Below are 14521 nucleotides of genomic sequence, written 5' to 3' on the forward strand. Positions count from 1 at the left end.
GCAAATATTAGAACCAACTGAGATGTGTTGCAAACGTTAAAATACACATAATAAAAATGAATGTGAAATAATCTAATTTTTAAAACATACATGTTAAAATATTTTTAATGTACTGAGTTAAGTAAGATATATTCTTTAAATTATACCTGGTTTCTTTTTACTTTATGCAATTTAAAAATTATATATATGACTCCCATTGTATTTCTATTGGACAAAGCACCACCTTAGGGCCCTGAGACAATCTTGAGAATCAAGGGGAGAAAAAGGACATTTAGCCAAAGTTCTACTAATGAAGAATTGAAGATGACAGGATTTTTCATCATCCCATAAAAGCACTGAGTTAATCCATCAACAATATACTAGCTGATCCTCATATATTTAATGATGTTCAAATTATTAAACTTTTTCCTCTACCTCTAAAGATCATAAAAAGATAGTATTTCCAAATGTTTGATCAAGTAAAGGGAGGCTGGTAATGTTTACTACACCAACATACCACCAAGATACATATAATAGGGGCGCCTGGGTGGCACAGCGGTTAAGCGCCTGCCTTCGGCTCAGGGCGTGATCCCGGCGTTATGGGATCGAGCCCCACGTCAGGCTCCTCCGCTATGAGCCTGCTTCTTCCTCTCCCACTCCCCCTGCTTGTGTTCCCTCTCTCACTGGCTGTCTCTATCTCTGTCAAATAAATAAATAAAATCTTTAAAAAAAAAAAAGATACATATAATAAAAATATTAAATGGCAGAATTAAAAACAAATTTCACCAATATGAGAAATGGCAAAAAATTTATCTTGCATCCAGTATATTATACCGCTTGCTGCCCAGCCTACCAGAAATTAATGTGAGCCTGGAGTACATGAAAGTGCCCATGGGTGCTTGTAATCTAACAGAGTATAGATCAGGTAACACAAATTCCTCCTCTTAAAAGAGAAGTGATTTTTTTTTTTTTTTTTTTTTGGTCTAAACATTACACAACGTGTTAACAATTTAAACCTTTTCCTCCATGTCCTACTGCAGTTCTGGATCCCCAGCATCCGATGGTAGGAAGAAAAAGACTGATACTGGGGTGCTGCCAATGGGAAAATAATAAAAGGAGAAATAAGACATCAGGGAGAAGGGGAAGTAAAAGAGAACAAGAGAAGATTAAGGAGAAACTACATACGAAGATGTGGAAGGGGGAAAAAAGGAAAAGCAGAGGAAATAAAACTGGAAAGAGATGAGAAAATATATAAATGGAATGACTGGAGAAAGGGAAAACTATTAATGAGGAGGGCAGATGGAGATATAAAGACACAGGGAAAAGAGAAAAAAACTATCCATTTAAAAAGTGAGGCGCCCCTCAGTTGACTAGGTGGCTCAGACGGTTGAGCGCCCCACTCTTGGTTTTGGCTCAGGTCATGATCTCAGGGTGGTGAGATCGAACTCTGCCTCAGGCTCTGCGCTCAGCAAAGTCCGCTTGGGATTCTTTCCACCCCCTCCTCTTCTTCCCCAGCCTGCCACCCCTGCCCGCTCTCTCTCTCAATTAATAAAATCTTTTTTAAAAAGTGAGTAAACGGAGGCCCAGCAAGACATAAGGCAGTTAGTCCAAGGTCACCCACTTAGTCAGACCCAGTTTCTGGTTCAGTGCTTTCTCCCATGATGCCAGGTTAAGACCAGAAGACAAAGTGCTAGGGAAAGGAGAATGAAGACCAACCAGAAGGAAAGACAAAGGGCTAACAAGAGAAGAGAGGCAAGACCCAGAGGTTGATGGGTATGAACTAAACTTCACCTCAAACGCCTCTTACAAAACAACCAGGCCCTACGCCAGTCACTTCAATTTCCTGCTAGTCTTGGTACTGCTTCACCGTTTGGACTGATGACTCACAGAATGTTCTGACTGAAGGTGAGCATGTACCATGGACCTGGACACGGTGAGCTCATCTTCCAAACACTGATTTTGCAAGAGGCACACACCTCCAGTCTCCCCCCGTGGTGACCTGGGGACCACCTGACTCCCAGTTGGTACCCGACATTCTGGTTCTGGCCCATCACTTGAGTGGTGGCACTTTTTGGACTCAGTCAATAAAAGTTAAAACTACAACCAATAATTCTTAATCATCCATATGGTTTTTCAAAGAAAAACACTACTGTACTGTCAAACTTTTTCTCTACAACCAAAGATGATAAATGGTTGAATATCAAGAAAGACTACTTTTTACTTTTACACAGCATCTTTAATAACCTTAAAAAAAAAAGGCATAAGTAGAATTTGGAAGTCTTTTTTCCTAGACTTAAATCTTTCCAGAAAAAGCCTAGCTTAAGGAAACAGAAACAAAGCTAAAATACTAATCAGGAAGTCAGAATCCTGTTCAGGCTCCACAGCTGATAATCATGCTAGTAAAATACACCTTTTTTTTTTTTTTTTAAACTACTAATCCTGTAAGTATATGAGACCAGGTATTAAAGAGCTTTTTAAGAAGACAAAGATTAACTTAAAACTTCCTAACCTGAGATTTGCTTATCTGAGGCTGAGCTAAACTGGTTCAATCGAAGTACTTAACACCACAAGTTATATTCAGACTTTAACACAAAATATGAAAATAATCTTCGCCCCCCCCAGTGGTCAGACTGTGGAATAGCAACTTATTTCTGCTGAATTACCAATGAATAGGTAAGAATGCTAAAAAGTGTAATTATGATGAAAATATTTTTTAAAGCTTCAGTTACAATGAATTCATAATCTCTATCATGGCTGTCCTACAGTAAAGGAATTAACTCAAGCACATCTCTACATTTTCAAGGGCACTAGTGACAGAGAGACCCATACACCAAGGACCACATCCCACCTGAAACAGAGTTCCTTGAGCCAGATGACTCTCTTATCTACACCGATTAAGTTTTTCTTCCTGTATCGGGCATTACTTGTAATTCACCGTTTACTTATGAAAACAAAAGGACTAATATGCTTTCTTTAAAACCAAGAGCAAAATTCCTCTTGAGAACACTCTGAGGTTTTTCAAACATTTGTAATTTAACTACTTATTGGATAATGGCTACCTAGTTTACTTAGGTTCTAGTGTTTCATTGTATCCTCACACAATCCCCAACTCTTAACAAGGGTAGCCAGTGACTATTCATTGGAGCTGTGAATTAATGAAACATCAAATGCATGTAGGTCTTTTCAGGAACAGAGGAAAAAAAAAAAAAAACAAGAAGGGTCTCCTGAGGCCCAACTTCAAGTACCTTTTTCAAAGATAATCTTGAAAACTTGTATTTTAACCTTTAAAATTCTACATACTTTGTATTCTACTCTGACGCATCCATTTTTTAGTATGAAAAAAAATGACTGGACAGTTTTCTTCTACCAAGTTCAAGAGTTAAGGTATCACATTGACTCTAGGGCCTAGAATATCCTCACTGTCCATATCGCCGTTTAAAGAGTTGGGGACTAAACAACCTCGGAAGCGCAACCCTTCTGACGCTAATATTCTGGGTCACACTTTCATCCAATATTTTGAGACCAGAAGGACGACACTGAAGAATTGTCTGGCTGCAGCTATCAAGTGTATCTGCTTGATCATTAAGAGGGTAAAGCTGAACATCCCAACTAAGGATCAGAAGAAACATGGCTTGACTTGTGTCACCAATTCTGGACAACACTTTCAATAAAATAAAGCCAAAACAAATGGGGAATGCTTTGCTCTGCTCAGAATTCCCATGGCAGGTGCTTCAATGGTTGTGTGTGTGTGTCTGTGTGTCCGTCCATGTCCTGTTAATCACAACTATTTCTGTTTAAATGTTCTCTTTTTCTTCTCGTTTCACCCTCTGAATAGCAGTTTGCAATGGCCCTGCCCCATGGTGACACTCAGGGATGACACCCAAATTATATAAGCAATTTTCTGTACCAGGGCTATGTCGCCCCATTTTAGTCACACTCAAGAAATCCTGTTGAAACACAAGTCATATTATTATCAAATTTGAAAACAGTAAATACTTTCAAAAGTGTGATGCTTTAATCTTGTAGAAACAAATTTGTTGCTATAAACTCACCACTAAAAGGAGCACACCAGTGTATCACAACACTGAAGTCAAATGAAGATACTTTAAAGATTTTTCCACGCCAGGTCTAAAGTGAGATGGCTTAGAACTTGCCAAAGAAAACTACAGCAATTAATAAATGAAGCAAGAGGGAGGGGGTGGGGGAATGGGATAGGCTAGTAAGGAGGGCACATACTGAATGGTGCACTGGGTGTTATACGCAACTAATGAATCATTGAACTTTACATCAAAAACCAGGGATGTACTGTATGGTGACTAACATAATATAATAAAAATATTATTATAAAAAAAGGAAAAACAAAAAACAAACGGAAGAAAGACAGACAGACTTGGTATCATTAACACAATCCAAAGAAAAATGAACAAAAATTGTAACGAATTATGAGATCGGCATCATGCACTCATACTCTTACACTCCTTGGCTCTCAAGAGGAATCCTCCCTTCCTACAGCTGGTTTCGCCCATTTCTAACTAAAGATCTTCTGGACCACCTGAAAAACTGGTGATGGTTGCTTTAATCACTTTGTTGCTGTGACTGCACCTCTTGACTTACCTACAATTTTATTTAAAAAATACTGGTAATTAGCTGGGTACTTGTCTTCTTGCTCTCTTCTTCTATCTATATAAATGAACCGCTATTGTAATGCTGATAAAGTACTTACAGACCAAGAATTCAACAATAATCTCTTGATACGTAGTTTCTTGAGGAAAATGTAAAAATTCTATCACATATAAAACTCATACAAATAATAATACTCCAGACCCTCAAGAGATAAGTGTATGAAAGGACATAACCAATTGCCATCCCATAAACATTAACTATCAAAGACAGTGAGAAGCTGCTCAAGTTTCAGAGCTGCTAGATGGAGAAACCAGGATATAATATAAGGCCTGACTCCCAGCCTTTGCTTTTAACCATATGATTGATGTTTAATTTATAATTTGCTTGCTGTCATATTAGTAGGATTAAAGAAAATACCATGAAGCAATTGGGATTATCATTTTAATAAAGAATCATCATGAGCACTGCTGAGAAGAGTCATCCTGGTAGGACAGACAGGTGAAGTATAAATTATTATCCGTAGCTTTAAATGGGCCCCCAACGGAATCTGGCAACCCTGTCATAGGCTTGCTCTCCCAATTTGTTTCTTTTTCAAACCCACAGGTTTTTCAACTTGACTGCATCCACATCACCCTTCCCTCCCCATCAGAATATGAACCATTTCATACTCCCGTATGCAGGTTCATTTGTGTTCTTCAGGAAATGAATAGCAAAATGGCTAAATTACATTGCTATGACAACGATAACTTAAGGAATTTACTTTTATGATATTAAGAAACTTCTATGCTACATCTAATTCTCTTACCAGATTTTATTCAATTGTCTATATTTAAACTAAAACGAGAAGAATCAGAACTCTTAGATTGTCTTTCAGAAATCGAACCTGCCTACTTCAACCTAAAGTTCCCCTAAAATGCATATAAGAAAAAAATAATGTAGCACTGGTACCCAAATTTATACATGACGATAGTTACAGTTCACCCATACAAACAAATGCAATTCTAAGATGGCACGATTAGTTGCATTTTCCACTGAGGGTAAAGCCTTAAGTCAGCTTTGCTATTCTTAGAAGTTAAATGTTGGTAATGTCTAAAATTTAACCTTGCAATGCCAGGACACTAGAGGATCCAAGAAAGCAAAGAGGCATCGGAGAACAGCAACATTAGAAGAAAGGTTCCCTCTTTTAGGGGCACAGTACCACTGAAACACAGACAGTTTATGACATTTTATAACTATCCCTCCACCCCTGCCCAACGCAGCATACTTTACAAGGCTCTCTGAGGGACAGGTATTTAGTTTGTATAAAAATCACTAGCGTTTGCAACAAATTAATTCTACTCAAGCTTTTAACGTATACAGTTTAATCACAAAACTTCCGGATGTGAAAAGAAATAAAGCAAACAAAGGTAATCTAAGCTAAATGTTAACAAGAAATTGTATGGCAAACTAGTATTTATATTGACGCCATACAAGAAAACACAATACTAGCAGCCGAGGATTAGTTATCTAGTATTTAACTCTGAGTCATACTCTAGAGCTAGTCCTTTGCATATATTATTATCTCTGATCTGTATTCTGTGAAAGATTTGCTTTATCCCTATATTTGCAGATGAAGAAACAGACTCAGAGAACTTATGTGATATATTCAAGGTTACCAACTAGTTTTTAAAAGTGCCAACGCCAGGTTCAAACCCTAATCCACTTGTTTCCAAGCTTCAAGATGTCTTCTATAGTACCTTTTAGGACTTAACACTTAGGTTGGAATGCAGATTTAATGAGCTCAGTGTTTTTAAAAATCTCAAAAACAAATCAATCTAAAAGAACAAAATATATTTAGGAATAAATTTAATCAAGGAGGTAAAAACTTGCATATTTAAAATTACAAAACATTGCTCAAAGATTTAAAATGGCCTAAGAAGTAAAAAAGACATCTCATGTTCATGGACATGAAGACTGAAATGTATTTTGTTAAAATGTCAATACCACCCAAAGCAATCTACGAATTCAACACAATCCCTATCAAAATTTCTAGACTTTTTTTTTTTTTTTTTTTGCAGAAATATAAGGCCAATCCTCAAACTGATATGGAATTACAAGGGGCCAAAACACTCTTGAAAAGAACAAAGTTCCTAATTTCAATACTTACTACAAAACTACACTAATCAAAACAGCATGGTATTGGCATAAAGACAGACCTACAGACCAATGGAGTAGAACTGAGTCCAGAAATAAACCCAAACATCAATGGCCAATTATCTTTTACAGATTTTATTCAGAGAGGGAGTGTGTGTGCAGGGGAAGGGGTAGAAGCAGAGAGAGAGAATCACTAGCAGACTCCGTGCTGAGCACCGAGTCTAAGGCAAGGCTCGATCTCACCACCCTGAGATCACGATCCAAGCCAAAATCAGAGTCAAATGCTAAACCAACTGAGCCACCCAGGTGCCCAGATGGCCAATGATTTTTGCCAAGGATGCCGAGTCCATTTAATGGGGAAAGAAGAGTCTCTTCAATGTATGGTGCCAAGAACGGGATTTCCACATACAAAAGAATGAAGCTGGACTCCTACCTCACATCACATAGAAAAATTAACTCAAAATGGACCAAAGACCTAAATGTAAGCGCTAAAAACACACAATGTTTATAAGGAAACATGGAGTAAATCTTCGTGACTTTTGATTTGGCAAATGATTCTTAGACATGACACCAAAAGCGTGAGTAACAGAAAAAGGAGATAAACTGGATTCCATCAAAATTTATAACTTTTTTTGTATCAAAGGACATTATCAAGAAAGTGAGAAGACAGACTACATCATGGGAGAAAATATCTGCAATTCATGCATCTAAATAAAGGTTTAATATCCAGGATATATCAAGAACTTCTACTATCAAAACCAAAAAGACAACCTAATTAAAATATGGGCAAAAGACCTGAATAAATAGCTCTCCAAAGATGGTCAGTAGGTACATGAAAAGGTGCTCAGTACCATTAATCATTAAGGAAATGCAAATCAAAGCCACAGTGAAATCATCACTTCACATCCACTAGTATGGCTATACAAACAAACAAAATGAGAAAGTAAGTGTTGTGAAGATGTAGAAAAATTGCAATCTTCGTGCAACTGAAACGTGATGGAAATGTGCAATGGTGGTCATTGTGGAAAGCAATCTGGCAGTCCTCAAAAAGCTAAACCTAGAGCTTTGATCCAGCAACTCCACTAGATATATATTCCAAATAACTGCAAACAAGGACTCAAGGACTATAAACCAATATTCATAGCGGCATTATTCACAATAGCTAAAAGGTGGAACCCAACTAAGCTCTCAAGTATACCCTCTTTAGAGAAAATGCGATCATCAATATATGTGTATATCCACACAATCATGAATCGTATTTTGGGGTCTGAGGATCTGCTGGAACCCCTCTATGGCTGGTATGTAGAACCCAAGAACCCCTGATTCTAATCCAAGCTGTTGTTTGAAAGATAAGAACATGCACGTACTGAAAAATTAAATTACTTCCCTACTGAATTAGATAAAACATGCTCAATCTTTGTGATCTAAAGCCTTAAGGCTATATAATAATGTTATATAACATAACAGCCCTTGAAATGAAACACTAGAGAGTATATGTAAATGCGTGCTGTTCATTCATTCAGGAGGGATGGTGCTATGAAAATATTCATTTAACAAACATTTTTCCAGTGTCTACTATACACAATGCCAGGCACCAATACTGCCTTTATCCCTGGGCAAAGGAGTCCCTGCCCCAGGCCCTGCACTTTATAAAGCCCTGCATACCACAAACCCCAAATAAAAAGACCGCATTTATTTTTCTTCTTTTCAGATCTCTAGAGAAGTTTCATTTTATTTTTTGTTAAGATTTTATTTGACAGAGAGCAACTGCGTGCACGAGTGTGAGCACGCACAAAAGCTAGGGGGAGTAGCAGGCAGAGGGAGGGGGAGAAGCAGGCTCCTGGCAGAGCAGGGAGCTCAATTCCGGACTCGATCCCAGGACCCCGGGATCATGACCTGAGCCAAAGGCAGAAGCTTAACTGACTGGGCCACCCAGACACCCCATTAAAGTTTTTCCTTTTGTTTTTAAACAATTTACCTAACAGAGCAGGAGGAAAGCACAAGCCAAGCTGCCCCCAGACCTGCCCCTCCAGCTTCCCCAGCATGTATGTGCTAGCGCTCAGGCTCTGTGACAGATCAGACAGGGCTGCGAAACAGCCAATGGTGGGAATGTCAGACAGTCCATGGGGTGACTGGATTCATAGCTTTTAACAATTTAGACGAAGGTTTCTCAACCTTGGCACAGAGACGTAAGTCACGTAATTTTTTTCCAGGGTGCGAAGGAGCATACTATTCCTGATCTCCAACCACTAGATGCCAGTAGCACTCTCCCCAGTTGTGGCAACCAAAAATGTCTCCATTTTTTTTTTTTAAGATTTTATTTATTCATTTGACAGAGAGAAACAGCCAGCGAGAGAGGGAACACAAGCAGGAGGAGTGGGAGAGGAAGAAGCAGGCTCCCAGCGGAGCATGGAGCCCAATGCAGGGCTCAATCCCAGGGCCCTGGGATCACGCCCTGAGCCAAAGGCAGATGCTTAACGACTGAGCCACCCAGGCGCCCCGTCTCCAGTCATTTCTAAGTGGCCTCTGAAGGCAAATTTCCTCTAGTTGAGAACTACTAGTTTAGACAAATGGCATGTAGCCCTGTATTTATATGCCTGTTCTGGCTGGGCCCTCACAGATGTTAGGGGTGGGCCACTCAGGCACATAGCTTGGCTTTAAATTTAGATAGAGGTGTAATTTAAAATTCAGTCTAATACTTACTAATAGCCCCAGTACTCACCCTTTAAGCTTCAGCTTGACTGGAGCCTCCTATGAGCCCTCCATAGTGCTGGGGTCACCAAAACCACCATGCAAGACTGCTTCCAGGACTCAATGAGGTACCACCTGGAAACTACTAAGTGCTTAACTTCTTTCTTTCCATTAAAAAGCAACGTACTGCATACCTTCAAGACCTATGCCACACAGGTGCCTAACATGTTAGGCCAGAATCCCTGCCTTCGAGAAGCTCCCATTTACTGAGGGACACAGGAAAGTAAACAAATGACTTCTGATCTAATTCCCACTTCAATTAAGAGCTCTCTTTTATCTCTTTGTTTTAGCTTTCCACACTTTCTTTTCATTCCCTAAGACCCATCCAAATGAGGCCCATACCCTTCAACATATTCATTCAAATAGTGTAATTCACATTCCATCCCCAAATAGCCAAAATAAGATTAACATGGGTCAGAAGAATCCTAGGGGTGTAGGGAATGGTCTTAAGACAAAAACTATTAGATCCAGCTACTCCCAGACCTCCACTCTACACTGGGTCCAAACCAGACCAGTCTCCTTAAGGCATCTTCCTCAGTGTATTTCCTTTTCCAAGTTCTGGTGTAAAACTGTTCAGTCACATTAACACTCTATTTAACATGAAGCCTGTCTTTTAAATTAAATACTTCTGAAGTCTATAATAAACTGATGCCATTGAAATGCCACTGCCCAACATGTTATTTGTACTCTCCTTTTTTCCTGAAAGATCTTTAAATTTAGGTGCTACACAGGATAAAGATCAGTATCGTTCCTATAGGTCACAACTCTTACACAGCAAAGAAGCAGATTATCATTCATCTCTCCGACATGCATGACCCACCAGATGCTGCTCTAAATGACTTCTGGCAATTCTGCAAAACCTAACGTACCTTCAGGGGTAAAGACCTTCCCCTACTGACCATAAAACGATGTATTTCAAGACTGAAAGCAACTTAAGAAGAAAAGGTGCTCCAAGATGTTTTAAGAATGACAGCATCGTTGAAACCCATATATTGTACTAAAGTGGGCAATGTACATTTATTCAACTGCATAAATTTTTAGTCATATTCCTCCACAGTTATATTTTTATACAAGTATCAACAGTTTATTATTCATTTGTAATGGGGTGCAAAACTGAAGAACTTGTATTAGATCTTATGGATAAACTTTAAACTTCATAATAAGTTGACTCTCTTAAACAGTAATTTTCATAGTGAAAAATGTCCATCAATTGTCATCATCTATCACCCCCATCTTAAAAGGCACTGTGAAGATGCAGGAAAGAAATGGCTATTTGCTCACATCTCAGGACAGTCTGCAAGTATGCATATATCAGATATCATACATATATCGCAGAAGAGAACCACATCCATTTCTCCCAGCACATACAGAAAGCATCATTTGTTTTTACAGAGACCTTGCCAGAGGCACCAGGTTCTCTAAACTGCCTAAGAATTTCAAAGCTGAATGTTAACTTTTGCATGAGAAATACCAGATTCGACATTTCATGAATATGTACACTTCATTTCTGGAGCTTATTTTTTTCTAAACCTAACTGAAATTCAAAGGGATATAATGAGGTCAAAGCTACAGCAATCACCTATGGGACACCATCAGAATGCCAAGCCATTTCCCTGTAACCCTTCAGGGTACCATGATGAAATCAAGACAATGCCACAATTCTAGTTAAAAGTTACTTCTGCTGCATAAACAGTTTGACCAATCTCACACATTACATCAACCATTCTTCAGTGACTCCTGTAGGTGAAGAGAAAAATCTTCCCTGATTACTGGTAGCATAGTAATAAAAAAGAAACAGGGGTGGGGGGGCGGAGTGCCAATCCATCTGCTTACTTAACTGATGTCATGTGAGTGACCAGGAGAATTCCTCAGCTCCAGTAACACACACTCAGTTTTTAACACCTGCAATCTCTCTTGCATTTTACTCTCAGGAATGCAGCACCCCCCTCCCTGTTTCCCAGAGGAATATGTTTTAGATCAAGAAGCACAAATTCACCAGATCTCCACTCTTGTCTTCGGAACTGCCTGGGTCTGTCTCAATCAAACAGAACATGGCGACAATGAGGCCAAGAAGCAGGGATGTGAACTCCTGTGCAGCCATGCAGAGTTCCCGCTCCCAATTCCAGACATCCCATACTGGTGTCCGCAGAAGCTCCTGGGGAAACTGGGAAAGGCTGTGAAGATGGATGAGTCTTCCACCAGCAGCCAATTAAAACACAGCTTTCAAATTTCAGCCCCTACTTTATTGCGCACAACTACTACTGGAACCCAAGTAGAATTTTCAGAAATGTTAGGAGGGGGGCCTCCATCTCACAGCCTGGGAGGACATCTGGGGTGGATAAAGGGAGAAGCTGTGGAGACAGTAGCCATGGGCAACTGCACCGCTACTGTGAGAGCCACCCATCACTCCAGTTCGAGCTGCGGCCTAGTTCTATGTAGCTTTACAGAACAAACGCCAGGTAAGGCTGTACTGCTGTGTTATCACAAGCCGACTGTGTACACCGAGCTACTGCGACAAGAGAGAAAGACTTCCAAGAGCAACAGCATCTCAGTGAAGCAACATTTGGAATGCTGGAAAATAAAGCTTATTTCAACTCACTGACCTGTTTAAAAGCAGTGTCTACTTTAATGTGTTAGGCACTATTCTATTCTGAGCTGAGATCAAGCAGTGAACTTGGTAAGGTGCCCGCTCTCACAGCACTTAGATTCATTCTTTCTAATGGAGAAAGAGAGACAAGAAATAAAAAACAGGGACGCCTGGGTGGCTCAGTCAGTTGGGCATCTGCCTTCAGCTCAAGTCCCGGGGTCCTGGAATCAAGTCCCACGTGCTGAGCAAGGAGCCTGTTTCTCCCTCTGCCTGCTGTTGCCCCCACTCTGACAAATAAATAAAATCTTTTAAAAAATAAATAAATAAAAAATAAAATTCCAGACTGGGATAACTATTACAAAGGAAATTAAAGAGAGTGATGCTGCCAGAAAGTAAGGGAGGAAGGGCAGGAAGGGCTACTTTAGGTAAAGGAATTGAGGAGCCAAAACCAAAAAAAACCTATGACAGAACTTTTAAAATCAAACAAACTCAATACAGGAAGGCTCACATCTGAAAAAGAAAGAGTGCAATTAACACAGAAGACAGAGCATCAGAACCTGGTTGATCACGTTGATATGTTATGATATACTTAGGATTTACTTTCTCACAAGACACTGCTGTAATCATGTTGCCAACCTTCAAATTACTTTAGAAACAAAGCAAGGGTAGCAAATGAAGTGACTCAGATACTAAGTTATTAAACATTCAGGAAACCAACAGAAATTTAACAGTCACATGCATTTGAACAAAAATCGCCAACTATAATCTAAAAATTACTTCCTGAGAGTTGCTTTCTGATCTTCAGTGAAGACAGATGTGATTAAGAGTCTTTAAAAATATTACGATTACTAGACACTCTGTTAAACACAAAGGATGTCATATACTTGATCTTCATTCCCTCTTAAAACCCACCATTCAGAGCTGAACTGTGTCACCAAAACTGCTAAATTGAAGTTTCAACTCTCAATATCTCAGAATGTGACCTTATTTGGAAACAGGATCTTTACAGAGGTAATCAGGTTAAAATGAGGTCATCAGGGTGGACCCTACACCAATATGACTGGCTTCCTTAGAAAAAGGGGAAACTTGGACCAAGATACATAAACACACACACACACACACACACACACACACACACACACAAATGCCATGCGACCATGGAGGTAGAAATCAGGGTTCTGTACCTACAAGCCAAGAAATGCCAAAAATTACCAGCTAACCACCACAAGTTAGGAGAGAGGCATGAACAGATTCTCCCTACAGGCCTCAGAAGGAACTAACCCTGCTGACACCTTGATTTCAGACTTCCAGCCTCCAGAACTGTGAGACAATAAATTTTTCTGTTGTTTAAACCATCCAGTGTGTGGTACTTGTTATATACTCGCTAACATAATAGTAAAGAAATATAAAAAGGGTAACTCACAAGTACAAAGAGAATGTTTGGAGGAAATGACAGGAATGACAGGAAATGAAAGAGGTCGTCAAATTTTTAAAAGACAAAAAATGGACGGAGGAAAAAAAATGGAGGATCAGAAAGCAAGGAAGTACAAAACGAGAGCCCACAGTGATGGAGGTATGTCAAAAAAAAAAAACAAAAACAAAAACTACAACTACAAGACAACCTCCCAGACTCAAAAACATGATTTTCCAAATTGAAAATTCCTACCAACTACCTAGCACCAAGGTGGGGAGGTAACTGCACTATAGCGGGCTCCACCTAAGGCGGTCACAACAGAAAGATGCCAACAGACAATGTTAAAGGCTCTGCTGTTTCTTTACGGGCAAAGGGTTCAGAAATCACCATGTGGGCGTGGCCATACAAAGCAGGATGCACATCATACTCTCCATCAGAGGTACAGCACTCGATGCCAGCTACCTCCCAAACTTTTCATGAGGACACATGGTGCAGGATGACTCTGCCTGTGGGGATGAAGCCTCACCAGATCTGAGAAGCACCCATATATTGAGTGTTTTTATGCCCTCCGACCTACAGAGACTGATAACATACCTACCCACTAGCCAGGCATGTGTACAAAGCAAGGCCAGGACTGTGGGTCCATCGTGAAGCCAGAAGAGGGCACTTCCCAGGTGTTCCAGTCACTCCCTTACACTAAATGCTACAGGGACCAAGGCTGCAAATCACAAACGTAGGCACTTAATCAAAATATGAGACAGAGGAGAGACTTTAAAAAGAGAGAAAATTGCTAAAAACAAAAATAAAACAGAAAGAGAAAGGGAAAGGATAGAAAGAGTGGGAAGGAGAGAGAAACAAATTAAAAAGCTTGGTATTTCTCAACAGTACACAAATCAAAGTCCTAAAGGAAAACCATTTCCATTCTAGCATTCCATAGCCAGCCTACCAATTAAGTATGAGGCTAGAATAAATTTCCAGACAGGTAAGGTCTCACAACTGACCTCCTGTGAACCCTTTCTCAAAAAGCTACAGGG

The 14521-nt window shown here is 39.6% G+C and overlaps 1 protein-coding gene across 2 annotated transcripts in view; it reads right to left on the bottom strand.

The window, feature by feature from the left end:
- LPIN2 (lipin 2) overlaps positions 1–14521 on the bottom strand; it is an 83232-nt gene that overhangs the window by 58763 nt on the left and 9948 nt on the right. The window lies entirely within an intron of this gene.

Source organism: Ursus arctos, unplaced genomic scaffold (genome assembly GCF_023065955.2).
Source record: "Ursus arctos isolate Adak ecotype North America unplaced genomic scaffold, UrsArc2.0 scaffold_17, whole genome shotgun sequence".
Classification (NCBI taxonomy): Eukaryota; Metazoa; Chordata; class Mammalia; order Carnivora; family Ursidae; genus Ursus; species Ursus arctos.